Source organism: Ctenocephalides felis, unplaced genomic scaffold (genome assembly GCF_003426905.1).
Source record: "Ctenocephalides felis isolate EL2017-DRISC unplaced genomic scaffold, ASM342690v1 CF-g0.4_SCAFFOLD_01886, whole genome shotgun sequence".
NCBI classification, from domain to species: Eukaryota; Metazoa; Arthropoda; class Insecta; order Siphonaptera; family Pulicidae; genus Ctenocephalides; species Ctenocephalides felis.
The window spans coordinates 148,899,103-148,913,006 of NW_020538040.1; the positions used below are offsets into that span (position 1 = coordinate 148,899,103).

At 27.9% G+C, this 13,904-nt stretch overlaps 1 pseudogene; it reads right to left on the minus strand.

The window, feature by feature from the left end:
• Positions 1-12,661: 12,661 nt before the first annotated feature.
• On the minus strand, positions 12,662-13,273 carry LOC113377430 (annotated as a pseudogene).
• Between the last annotated feature and the right edge of the window lie 631 nt (positions 13,274-13,904).

A 13,904-nucleotide genomic window follows, 5' to 3' on the forward strand; every position in this document is an offset into this window, starting at 1 on the left:
TGCCGGGCCAGCTAGTATATGTATATAGTCTTTGCTCCCAAGGGCCCAAATGCTTCCAAATTACTAAAAAAATCCTCTGAAAGTTTTAGATTTTAACATTGCCTTTTAGATAGTGCGCAATTCAATCAAAGTTCGTATGGAAATAGCATGAAAAATTTTTCAAAAATTTTAAAAATGTTTTTAGATATTAGCGAACAAATGAATGAGTTTTATTCGAAATGCGACGCTAAGAAATTCAAAAATGTCCATATTAAGGACCACCCTATATATATATATATATATATATATATATATATATAATATTTCATAATGGTCAATTTTTCAATATCAATCCCAATATTAATTATACGTTTAAGTTCAAATTAATAAAATATAATTGTAAGCAATCTCGTATAAGTGTCACCTTCAGTCGACGCAGCAATCATCATTTTCCTATCAGTGAAATAAACTACCCTGAAAAATCTACCCCAAACAAGATAACGCCCGATTCGAAAACACGCACAAAGGATAGGGTATCCCCCGAGTCGACGCGAGTGAATGATGGCACGTGCAGGATACGAGCTGACCAAAGACTTTTTAATGTCGACATCGAAGTTTCGGGATCAGATTTATTTCAACCCTTGTTGCAATCCTCGGATATTAGTTAGTTCATTTCGACGGAAGAAGAATTACATAGATTTATATGGTGCTTTAAATTTGCTGCTTTAGAGTTCTTCTAAAATTGGCCTTAAAATATTGAAGTAAAACTTCTTAGGAGGCATGAATTAGTTTACAAAATTTTGTAACAGAGAGAAGAAAAATGTAGTGAATTAGATCAAGAAGATCTATGATATTAAATACTTAATAATAATCATATGTAGATTTATAATATTTATCACAGATCTGTACCATAGTCATAAAATTATTTTTTTTACTTGTATTTAGATAATATACATTATGCTAAATATATTAACACTAAACCTGCCAAGGCCGGTCAAAATGGCCGTTTCAAACTTTGTGTATAACTAGGACATTTTTAAACGTTAAAATACTAATATTACACTATATGACAATTCTTAGAGCAATTCTTAGAGCAAATACTGAAATATTGTCCTTAAATACGATGTATTAGTTATAAAATCAAATCATACATAGAAAAGACGGGTGTCACAACCGTCCACACCTGAAGGACGGTTGTGGCAGATATGAGTAAAGGTTAAAAACAATAGCTATGAACACCGAAATGGTTTATAACTACTTTTATTGTTGTTAATAACAATAATATGTAACACAACACAGTTTAATCTATACCCGACAAGGACAAGAAAAAGAAATACATATCACAACCGTGCCCACAAAATTTGTCACAACCGTACCCAACGCACACTTTTGAAAACAAATAATCATTATAATTGAGCTAAATTATCCAAACAAAGACTAATTGCTAGTAAATATCTACTAATGAACTTACAACAAAATAATAAACGAAGTAATCTATCAGTATACAATTAACAGTTATAATTAAAATAAATCAAGAGAAAACTTACTTTTGACTCCTTAAATGCAATGAGATCAACATATCTTGTTAATGTAAGGCGATGATTGAAAGCAATAATGAAAACTTATTCAGACAATCATACTTCATTTTTCTCTATTTGGGCTCAAGTTTATCTCAAAATCAGTATAGTTTAGCTATTATGACGAACAACTACCGTACCCTGGCACACCGTACCCAGTCTCCCCTACTATGACTTATTATAAATAATTTTAACAAATATTGTTAATTGCAATATTTTAATAATATGTTTCGGGTGAAGATATTTTTGAATTTAACTTATTACAAGTACTGTATTTATTTAGTTTAAATCATGAATTTAAAGGACAGTAGTTTACGAATTGGACGGAAAATATTGAAGTGAAACTTCTTGGGAAGCATTGTTGTTTCAAACAAATTAGTTAAGCTAAATTTTGAAACAGGACTTAAGAAACCATACATTAAATAAAATTATGGACCTATACCACCTAGTATTTAAATTTCATGATCAATGGCTTTGCTTGCTAGTTTAATTTGTTTACGATTGTAATAATAATATTTATATTTTTATACCACCTCAATTATTATAAGCATTGCCATCTACGAGAAAATTATAAAAGCCACTAGCAAATCTATGTTGACTAGAAAATTTATCACTGATATAGTCAAGATTGAGGTTTCATTTATGTGAAAATTATAAAAGATACCAGCAAATCTGTGTGAACTAAAAACATTTTATCTGAAATGATTAAAAATAAAATTTTATCCATTAGAAAATTATTAAAGCCATTAGCAAATCTATGTAGACTAGAAAATTTATCACAGGAATTTGAGCAGAATAATATATATATATATATATATATATATATATATATATATATATATATATATAGTACAGATATTAAGTATATTTGTATATATAGTACAAAGGATTGTTCAAATACCATACATATTTCCCATTTATCAATTTATTTGTGGGCATTTAATCACTTAATCAAATATTTCACATTCATTATTTTTAATGAATTTATTACACACATCAACTAATTTCCAACTCGATTTTAATGTAATTGAATCACGTTGTTTTGTTAAATCTGTTTCATTGATTAATTGAATGCATTAGTTTGATTCAATATGTATGATTTTAGAATTTGATAAAAGATTTAATTTAGGATTGAATTAGCAGTTACATATACATATTTTAAAATATACGAAAATAATATATATGCATGCAGATCAAATAAATATCCGTTTTAAGTTTTGACATTTCTATGGCTCAAATACGTATTTGTTCAGAAATAATATTCATATAAGATAGATTTCTTCTTTTTACGTTTATCAGTCAAATTGTCATGTGTAAATATATCATATATAAATTAAATATATAATTAAATACTCTTGTAGCAAATAAAGAAACATAAAGAAATTAATGTACATCATATGTACAACAATATGATGTTTTCAAAATATACTTATATCAAAAATGTACCATGGATCACCATTTAAAATTTGATAAAATCTAAAATAATTATCAAATATAAAATATTCATTTTTATTTGTACAGCCCTGTTAAAACAATTATTATAAATACAATTTCTCGCATAATACGTCACTTTGCGCAGGTTGCTTTGAAACATTATACCCTTCCTCTAATAATAAGCGTTCTTGGTCCAGGTAATCGTGTTAATAAGATTTTGCTGTATATATATACTAGCAGACCAGGCAAACGTTTTATAGCCATAAATATTTTTAGAAATGTTTTAATATAAAAATATATAACTGGTTGCGACAACCTTATATCATGCAGTAGATATGTCCATTTTTACTAGAAGTATAGACCAAAAATATGTTTCCATTTGAAAATAGCCCATTTTCGGGCACTGCGGTATAAAATGGCAATGGGAAGTCTCTCACACTATTCTTGCCTGAATTGAGTTGGAGTTTAACTCAACTCACGGACCTGCCCTAAGTCAGTACTACTCATTATTTATTTATTATATTATATATATATATATATATATATATATATATATATTGTGAAAATGTATTAATAAATGCAATATCAATATATTCTATTGAAATATATTAGAACATTGTATAGTTAATTTTACTCCGTTACTCGTGGTTTACAAACTTGACTGAGTATTATAAGTAACTATTGCTCCGAACTTGACCGAAAACTATGTCATCTTGACTAACTTTAAGCCCAAATCGTCGATTCCGAAGCCTACTATGTTATTTGGATTTTTATGTGCGTCTCTGGTGAAAGATTCTTCAAGTAATGGATCAACATCAGATACTCCGATCAGTAGAATGATTACCGCAGACGAAATCTCGTCAACTGCGATTTAACGAGATATTTCCAAAAGGGAGCCGAAAAGAGGTGATCGTAGTCTATAAGTGATCCGAGGGAATTTTTCCTTCTTATCTATTTACTTGACGTAATAGCCAAATCACGAGATAAGTGAATTTGAGACATTTTTGAGGATCGTTTTATTAACTACAGATTCTGCTATATATGTATTAAAAAAATATATATTAACTTTGAAATTATTAAAAGTGGTAAATAATTTTTAAAACTGTATAAATGTAAATGAAAAACCCATCACACTATTCTTCCCTAAATCGAGTAGAAATTTAACTCAGCTCACGGACCTGCCCTAGGGCATTAGGCTAGACGCGATTGAAAGAAATAATGACAAATAATACAATATCAATAATGTTTTATTTGAGTTTTCTTAAAATATATCGAAAAATACTATAGCATAGTAGCATTTAAAATGGTTTATATAATTTCAATATATGTTCGGTATAGTAATTTTTATAATACGTCGCGTTGTTGACTTTACATATATGAGTTTTCTACTTACTGTAATATACTTCAAAATAAGATTTTTTAACATTGAATATATAGATACAATTAAGAAAACAGCATTTATGTATGTGATAAAAAAAGGAAATTTAACTGTTTTTCCAGGAAAAATCACAATCTCTATACTTTAGGTATTTATAATACCGATATCTCAAAAACAAGTAAAGTTAGGATTTTTTTAAAAACAATATTTGGAGGTAGAGGGAAAAAGATGTATAAACAGCAATCACCTTAATTTTTACGGCTTTGCTATCAGAAGATAAACGGCAATGTTTCAAAATCCGTAACAAAAGTAGTTTCTTACCTTGTTAGTTTTTTTGGTTGTGAGCACTGTTTTTTAGTTTAAGAAACCTGAATATAATTTTTAAATATACGTTATTTAATTGTTTTGTAATACGTATTATTATTGATTGATTCAACAGTTTTTTTCATATACCCTCTATAAAAGCTTACACGTGGGTGAGGTAAAAAGAACCTACTGAAAATTTACCCTGACAAAATAGTAAATAAAAAATTAATTTAGAGAAACAATTTTGCAAGAGATAAATTAAATTAATAGTTATTCCAACTCTGCTGATGAATAATTATGACGAAATACCAGATCAAGTTTGTATACAATGTCATTTTTGTAACAAATGTACCCATAAAATTGATATATTCTGCATTGGTTGAATAAAGTAACTATTATTTCGTAAAATTCCTTCAAATTTGAAAAAAAGACATTGAATCTGTTTGCGCCCTGGTTGTCTCATTTTACCCCGCCTATGGGGTGAAAAGGGACTGATGACAAATTTTAGAGAAATAGTAAAAAGACGCATATCTACAATTTGGAACCAATTTGGAATATTACTGAACATAGTACGATAGTTGTGAGGTGACCATACATCCCGGTTGGGCCGGAACAGTCCCGTCGAAAAATTCTTGCTCATCTTACCAGAAAACTTGACAGAAATTCTGTTACAAGAAATACTGGCGTCGTGTGCACCCGGTTTTATACAAGGCTCAAGAGCACGAAAAACATAGAGATTTATATAAGATATAATATCATAGATAAAAAAGTATTGCATTTAATCGAATAATAAAGTTCTTACTAAAAGTCCGCAATTCTTATAAAAAAAGGTTCATATAAAAAAAATGTTATTATATATCCCTCGTCCCGTATTAGCATAACTAAAAATTTCCATCTCGGTTGTTTGTTTGATACATGTTATTTGTGATTAATGTTCATTTGGTTTAGACAATATAAGACTCATAGTCAAATTGAATCTTTCTGCCCTACCTTATATATATTTTAGGAATGTGAATCTGACTTTAGAATCATCTTGCATCGTTTGTGTTGGTGTGATATTTTTTTATTTTGATATGATTGTATTGTATTTAAATAATTATATGATTTGTTCAACTATTTTCATCTAATATCCTTCGAGATCAGCTCTACTACTAAGCCTGTGTAAAGTCAGCGACTTCCCATTATTGATTTGTTCGGCGTAGCTCCCGCCTGGCGCTAGTGCTACGTCTAGGTCTACGCTATAGATCTTCGATGCTTTATTTGCTTTTGATGGTGTTAAAACTTTAAAAAACTTTTTTTCTTTATTTTTGTTTTTTGGTTTTTACTTTACCATTTATCTTGCGCCAAAACAGAAGATACACACCGATTACGTATAATAAGGTAATAAATTTCTCATGGAAGTACGGTCTAACTATAAATTCATGTAAATCTAATTAATTTTAAATAATTGTGATACTAGTTCCTAATAAATATTGTGGAGATAATTTGTTTTGAATTTTTGCATGTTTTTTGAGATTTTTGTTATATATTACAACTCCTGTGTGTGAATATATATATGGGATTATTTTAATAATGAGATATGTATAAAAAATCTTGAAGCAGTTACAACAAACAAAAATCAAAGATTTCCCAAAAATCTCTATCGTCAGACGTTTTGACATATATTTTATTTCATTCTCAGTGGCAATTTAATAAAAATATATGTATTTTCAAAAATCTTTATTGCCAGAAAATAAAGACAGATTGTTTTGACATTCAATTTCATTTTATTCTCAGTTCAAATTTAATAATTAGTGTACAAACAATAGCAAAATAGAAGCAGTTACAAATACTTTATAAAAATGAAAGTATTTTTAGAAGTTTCTGTTCTATTTATATTATTCTTAGTATAAATTTTAATAATTAGTGTACAAAATTTAGTAGTACTGGCACAAGACCAAAAGAGAAACACAACTATAAATGTAAAATACAAGCCGAACTTTGCTGAACTACAGACCTTTATAATAAGTCATTTTGTATGGTTTCACTAGGTAAAATATCATAACATAATATTATATTTAGTAAATCATTTAGTTATTTTATAAAACAATTATAGTATGGTAGAGCGGGGCAGAAAGGTCCAATTTGACTTTTGGCAATTAAATTATGAAAACCAAACTAAAAACATCGAAACAAATATCACACATCAAACAAACAACTATCTAATTATGTTTAGTAAAAAGTCTAGCTAATTTTGACATTGTTCTAAAGTTCACAACTGATATTCCAAATTATAGTTTTTAACTAAAGTATTTTTTAATTCGCATTTTATAAGCTTCATATATTTTATAAAATTAGGTTTGTCTCTATTTTCACGAATCTCTATAAAATCTTTCTTTATTCATAAATAATACATTATATGAAATTAGCTAATATATTTTGGTAAAATAACAAAAGTCTGACTTATCTCGTGATATATTTTAAATTATTACATTTATTAATTCTCTTAATAATTTCAGCCTAGTTCAAATATGAATACGTGAAATTACATATAGATGTTTGAATTTTTATCTAGCTTTTGGTGTTTTTTTATTTCTTCTTTTAATAACTATCAGAACATTAGTTATATTCTATGAGCTATTTGGTTGACATCAATAAAATATAATTATATATAGTAGTTGAAAGTGAAATTAATGGCGTTTTGGTGAAAAAATTGAGGATTCAAGAGTGATGTCAAATTTACATACATGTCACAGTCACGTGGAGCATGTTATAGACAGATACAAATAGTGTGTCCTTTGACCTAAATATAGGGTCAAGTATTCTGTTTACAAGATTTTACAGAAGCAAAACCGTTCAACAATAACCAGAAACAACTACAATTATAATAATAATAAAAATAATGTTAACATTATGGGCATTCCATCCAATACATCAATTACTTTAATTTAGTGCATTCATATAAAATCTTTATCGTAAAAGCACATTAGCCAAACGCATTTGTAATATATCTCAATCATTTTTTTCTCTAAAAGTATTAAATTGATATTAGAGTCTACGTTTTAATAAAGTTTGAGAATAACAATCTTCCTTTTGATTGATTGACGTTCGGAACGGTCCATTCTAAGCAAAATATCGACGAAGTTATTTCTTGCCAGGGATTATTAAACAGAACTTAGAAATCTCGGCGATCGGGTGAGATATCAAAATAATGCGCGAGCTGGGTAAGATTTTATTGAGCAAAAGTTAAATGAAACTTTATTTTAGAAATTTTGAAAACTGTAATATGATAATTTTCAGAAATGTGCAGAAAATCTCATTCAAAATCTATAAACAAATTAAGCAAGCAATAAACTTATCATAGTTATACCATTGGTAATATTTTATATGTAAGGTATAACGGAGCTTAAAGGTCCGCGGGTAAAAAGGCCCACCATCGATATTTGAAAGTAGAGGAAAAAAGATGAACACCCTATCATGACCTTGATTCTTACGACATTGCTATCGGGGAATAAACAGAAATGTTTGAAAATCCATAACAAAAGTATTTTCTTTCATTGTTAGATTTTTTGGTTGTGAGCACTGTTGTTTAGTTCACGAGACCTTAATATAATTAAAGAAAACGTTATTTAATTGTTTTATGAGATGTTAATTTGAAGTTAGATTAAACAGTTTTTTTTTCATACACCTTATATAAAAGTTTACACGTGGGTGGGGTAAAAAGGACCAACTGAACCTTTACCCTGGCAAAAGCGTAGACAGCAAAAAATACGAAATAAAAATGTAAATTCAGTTAAAAAAAGTAATTTTACAAGAATTAAGTAAAATTATTAGTTACTGCAACTCTGCTGATGAATATTTCTCACGAATACCAGATCAAGGTTATATACAGTTTTATATCTATAGAAAATATGCCCATGAAATTTTTATTTTGCATTTATTGAATAATGTTTAAAAAAAAAGATAAAATAAAAGATTAAACATTGGATTTTTTGTGGAAAACACATTTTTACAATTATGAATTAGGTATGAGTTTTACATAGTTAGATAGTTGTTTGTTTGGTTTGTGTTATTTGTTGTTATATAATTGGTTTGGTTTTCACATATAATTGCTTACAGTTAAAGTGGACCTTCCTGCCTCGCCTTATCTTATTTAATTTTAACATAAGCCGTAACAAGCCATGTAGACTTTAACCAGGGTAAGGCTATGAATTTGAAAAAAAAACGTTTAGAATAACCGTGCTCGATTAAATCGAGCCCTCTACAAATATTATTTTTTCTAAAATTAATTGAAATATCACAAAAAAAATTGAAGTGTTATTGAATATATTCACGGAAAAGGGTAATTGGTGATGAATTATATATATATTATTTTATTAATTTAATTTTTACGGTTTTTAATCGGTATAACTTGACTGGTGGTATAATAGACTTTATAATAATGAACTTGATGACAAACATTGTATTTAATGTTTGAATACTTTTTCAGCTTATATTTTTCAGTTTTTGTCAGAAGCAACCGTTATGCAGATACTATGAATATTATAAAATTACTTTCCTTATACGAATTATGGTTAAGCTTAACAAGAGCCAGAAATAATATTTATTATTATTGATTACTGAATAACTAAATAATAAATAAATAACTAAATAAATAAATAAATGCAAAGATAATATGCAGCAATTTAAGACAAAACAAATGTGGAACAAGCTACTGGAGCAGGTGCTTCATACAACATATATACGAGTATTGATTCAAAATAATTGACTTATAGTAAACAAGTCAAAGATCAAAAATTATGTTTATAGATTCAGCAATAAGTACATCAGAAGAAAACTTTTTTTTAAAAAATCATCAAAAATAAAAAAAATATCTCTAAAAAATTTCCTCAACGAAGTATGTATAAATTTTCAACAATTTCTATTTATATTGATAAGAAAAATTATAATATATATGAGTTTTGGGAAACAATTAAAAAATGTTAATAGAGCACGACATGGGTCCTTTAGAACGGAACCTCATCTTTGGAGTAATATGTTCGCGGTTTTGGTGTGGAAAATATCTGCCAGCCGCGAGACTAAAAGAGCTACGACTCGCGAGAGGACGCCAGTGTAATTTATATGTAATTCGCTTTAACGATTTGTCCTGACAAGAGAAACGGTCGAATTTCTTGCGCTCGGAATTACTACACGAGATAAAAATTGCATCGCATTGTTAAAGGCTTCGATTTATTTAGATTTTTTTATTTCTACTCTTATATATATATATATATATATATATATATATATACATATATATATATGCTCCCAAGGGCTCAAATGCTTCCAAATTAATAAAAAAAAATCTTCCAAACGTTTTAGCTCTTAATATTGTCTTTTAGATAGTGCAAAACTCAATCAAACTTCGTATGGAAATAGTATGGAAAAACTTTCAAAAATTTTAAAAATGTTTTTTAACTTCCCGTTTAGATTTTTTTATTTCTACTCTTATATATATATATATATATATATATATATATACATATATATATATGCTCCCAAGGGCTCAAATGCTTCCAAATTAATAAAAAAAAATCTTCCAAACGTTTTAGCTCTTAATATTGTCTTTTAGATAGTGCAAAACTCAATCAAACTTCGTATGGAAATAGTATGGAAAAACTTTCAAAAATTTTAAAAATGTTTTTTAACTTCCCGTAGGGTAAGTTATAGTAATCGCAAAAAAATCGAAAATGAAAATTTTTATATATCTTTACGTTTCAGAAGTTTCTGAATATTTTGGCATACCTTAGAAAAAATGGATGTATGTGTGTGTGTGTGTGTGTGTGTGTGCGTGTGTGTGTATGTATGTGCGGATACAAATTTTCGTCGACGATTTCGGGAACACCGATCAACCGATTTGAATAATTCAAAAAACATTCGATTCGTATTGATAAGGAGACGTGCTGATTAGTTTTTGGCGAAGTCAGGTCTAGCCGTTCCGAAGATACGGGGCAAAAAGTGCCGAAAACGGTAACTCAGTTTTTAAGAGAACGAAGCGTCCGATTTTAATAATTCGAAAAACGTTTTACTTGTATTGACAAGGTGAAGAACCGATCAAATTTTCATAAAGGCAGGTCTAGCGGTTTCGGAGATCTAATGAAAAAAGTAAAAAAAATGCCATTTGGCGGTCAAAAATGATCATTAGACATATGCATATCAAACTATCAGATATTTTATAGAGATTTTAACAATAAGTATATTTTGGTTTACATTCCTATGGGTTCCGTACCAATGTTTATGCGTTAGACTTCGACGCGGCGCTTACGCGGTTTGATATTTCGTCTTTGTGCAGTTAAAGCAGTACGATTGCTTTGAAAAAAAAATTATATCTTTCAAAATATGTCAAAATAAAGAAAACATTTTTTTTTCAAAAAAAAAAATTAATAAAAATCTTTTTTTTTCAAAAAAAGTAATTTTATTGTCTAATTGTTTGTCAAAAATCTTATTTTTTCGAAGTAAATTTTTTTCAAAAATGTTAATCGTTTTTAAAAAAATAATAATTTTTGGTACGGGAAGTTCCAGCAATTTGCCTTAAGGCATGATGCCTTAATTGCCTTAAGACAGAATTCCACTTACAGCTAGTTAAATATAACTTAGCAAACAAATGAATGAGTTTTATTCAAAATTCGACGCTCTACAAAACAAATTAAAAAAAAAAAACTATTATGCAGAGCGTCGAATTTTCAATACAAGATGACACAAATTGTCACCCTTAATTCATTTTTCTTAAAGTTATACCTAAAAAACATTTTTGAAATTATTGAAATATTTTTACTGTTAGAGATCTTTTATCAATTTCGAGCCCCTGGGAGCAAGGAATTTCGAAAACATCCATATTAAGGACCGCCCTAATATACATATATACATATATATATATATATATATATATATGGATTTAATGTGATTAATTTAATTTGATACTTTTGTGATAGTATAGTTATACCCGTGTTTTTTATTTTGCTCTGAATGACGGACTCGATGTAGACCGAAAGGTTTAATTTATTACACTTGTTAAAATTAACTATGAATTATGTACAAAACAACACTCTTTTACTATTTATTAAATATTTTAAATTTTACAAACGTTTCGAACTTGGGTTTGTCTCATCATCAGTGTGATATATTTTATATTTAATCATTAAAATATGTTCTAGAACGTCCATGTTATCTGATGCACGACTGGAATATCTTAGTGATTAAATATAAAATATATTGCATTGATGATGAGACAAAACAAGTCTCGAAACGTTTATAAAATTTTATAATTAGTTGAATTTCATAAATAATGCAAAGAACTGTTGTGTTGTTCATATTTTATAAATTATATACATTTATATCTTAAGTATAAAATTTTTCTGTTCGTGTGTATGATATGATACTTCTCTTAAACGGTTATTCGGAATTTGATAATTCTATTTAGAGTTTGTCAAAGGATTTTTTTAAGATTTTATTAACGATAAAACTATAGTAATATTGTAGAAATAAATGGCGAAAATTACAAAAAAAACACATCATTGTTTGACATTGACAACATTTGAACTGCCAACTGCTAGAAATGTCAATTCACTTGAAATTTGAATTTATCTGAAATTATGAGCCTAGATAATATTAGTATATAATATATAAGAAAAATGTAATGTCTACATTATTATTGCCGAAAAGCGGCTGAGATATGCCAGAAACTAAAACAATATAAGATAGAGTTAACAGTGTATATTTGGCAGATAAAATAATATAATTCAGTTTAATAAAGTTTAATAAATAACGAAAGTTTAGTTTAATAAATGACGAATTTGTCATTACAAAAATAAATTAAATAAATCGACAAACCAATGATGCGTCCATGAAAAGATTCTTTTTGATAACATTGCTCATTTAAAATTATATCGTACAAGCACATGTAACTTTGTCTATTATAGCACTATTGTTCGAAGTAAATGATGTGTAATATTGCATTTGTTGAAGGTGCTCATCTAAATTCATATATTTGAATACTGTTTTCGGGTACATGACTTAAGGTAAGAGACTGATACCATTCAGAAGTACGATGATAATCATATCCTTCTATAGTAGCAGCGCTTTTTTGAAAACATATATAATAAAAACCACCAAACAAAGCACCATTTATATCTTCAACAGTATGATCAGGTACCAAGAAGCGCTCTTTCCATCTCATAAACACATAATCAGTATTTGCTAAAGCATCATAATCAAAACTATCAGTATTAAATATTTCTGAGTATTTCGAGAAGGATTCAAATTTACTCCAGTGTTTTTTGTCAACATCTTCATCAGCACCCCATTTTCTCGTTAGAAAATTATATCTTCTAGATATTATATAACCATCAAAAAATGTTGTCAAGATGGGAAACTCTTCAGTCTGTTCTTTTATTTTTAAATACCCACATAAATAAGAATTCTCTTCGTCTACATGCTGCAGAATAACTTCGACTTCGTACATATTCCCTTTAGACTTCTGATGGCCGTGGAATTTGGACCCATTATATAAAAGGGATTTAGTCAGGCCAGGTTGTTTAGAATTTGCTGGTGGAGGAGGAGTGATGTCCACATGCACTGGCATCTTTATTCACATTTGAACACACTTTCAATTATAACACTGGGCAATTCAATCTGCTTCGCAAATCTGACTCATTTGAGTTTGACAGATTGCATATAAATTATTTCTAAATTAATGAATAATTAAGATAATATTACCACTTATTAAACAAATGAATTAGAATTTTGTTTCATGTGTCAAAAATTCATTTGTTTGGCATTGGATGCGAAATATTTAGCAAGTTCATCTTAGATCATTCTTAGATTAAAGAGTGCTCATATGAACTATATTTTACAAATTAATTCACCTAAGATTTGAACACGAACAATAATGTTTATTAAATTATTAGTAAGAAAAATGTACTTTAGAAATTATATTTGCCAAAAAGCAACTAATATATCGTACGAGATTATGAAAATTATAGACTAAATTATTAAAACAATTATGTTGTGTGGTAAAATCAAGTTAGATATTGTTCTTTTACCGCAGATACTAAATTATTTTTTTCGGAATTTCTTATACTGCTTATGCTAAGACCATAAATAAATCATAAAGACAGAACATCAAATAGGATATTAAAAAGTATAGGATAGGATATTAAAAAAATTAGAACTTTTGAATTGTAGAATTATATATATGTATATATATATATATA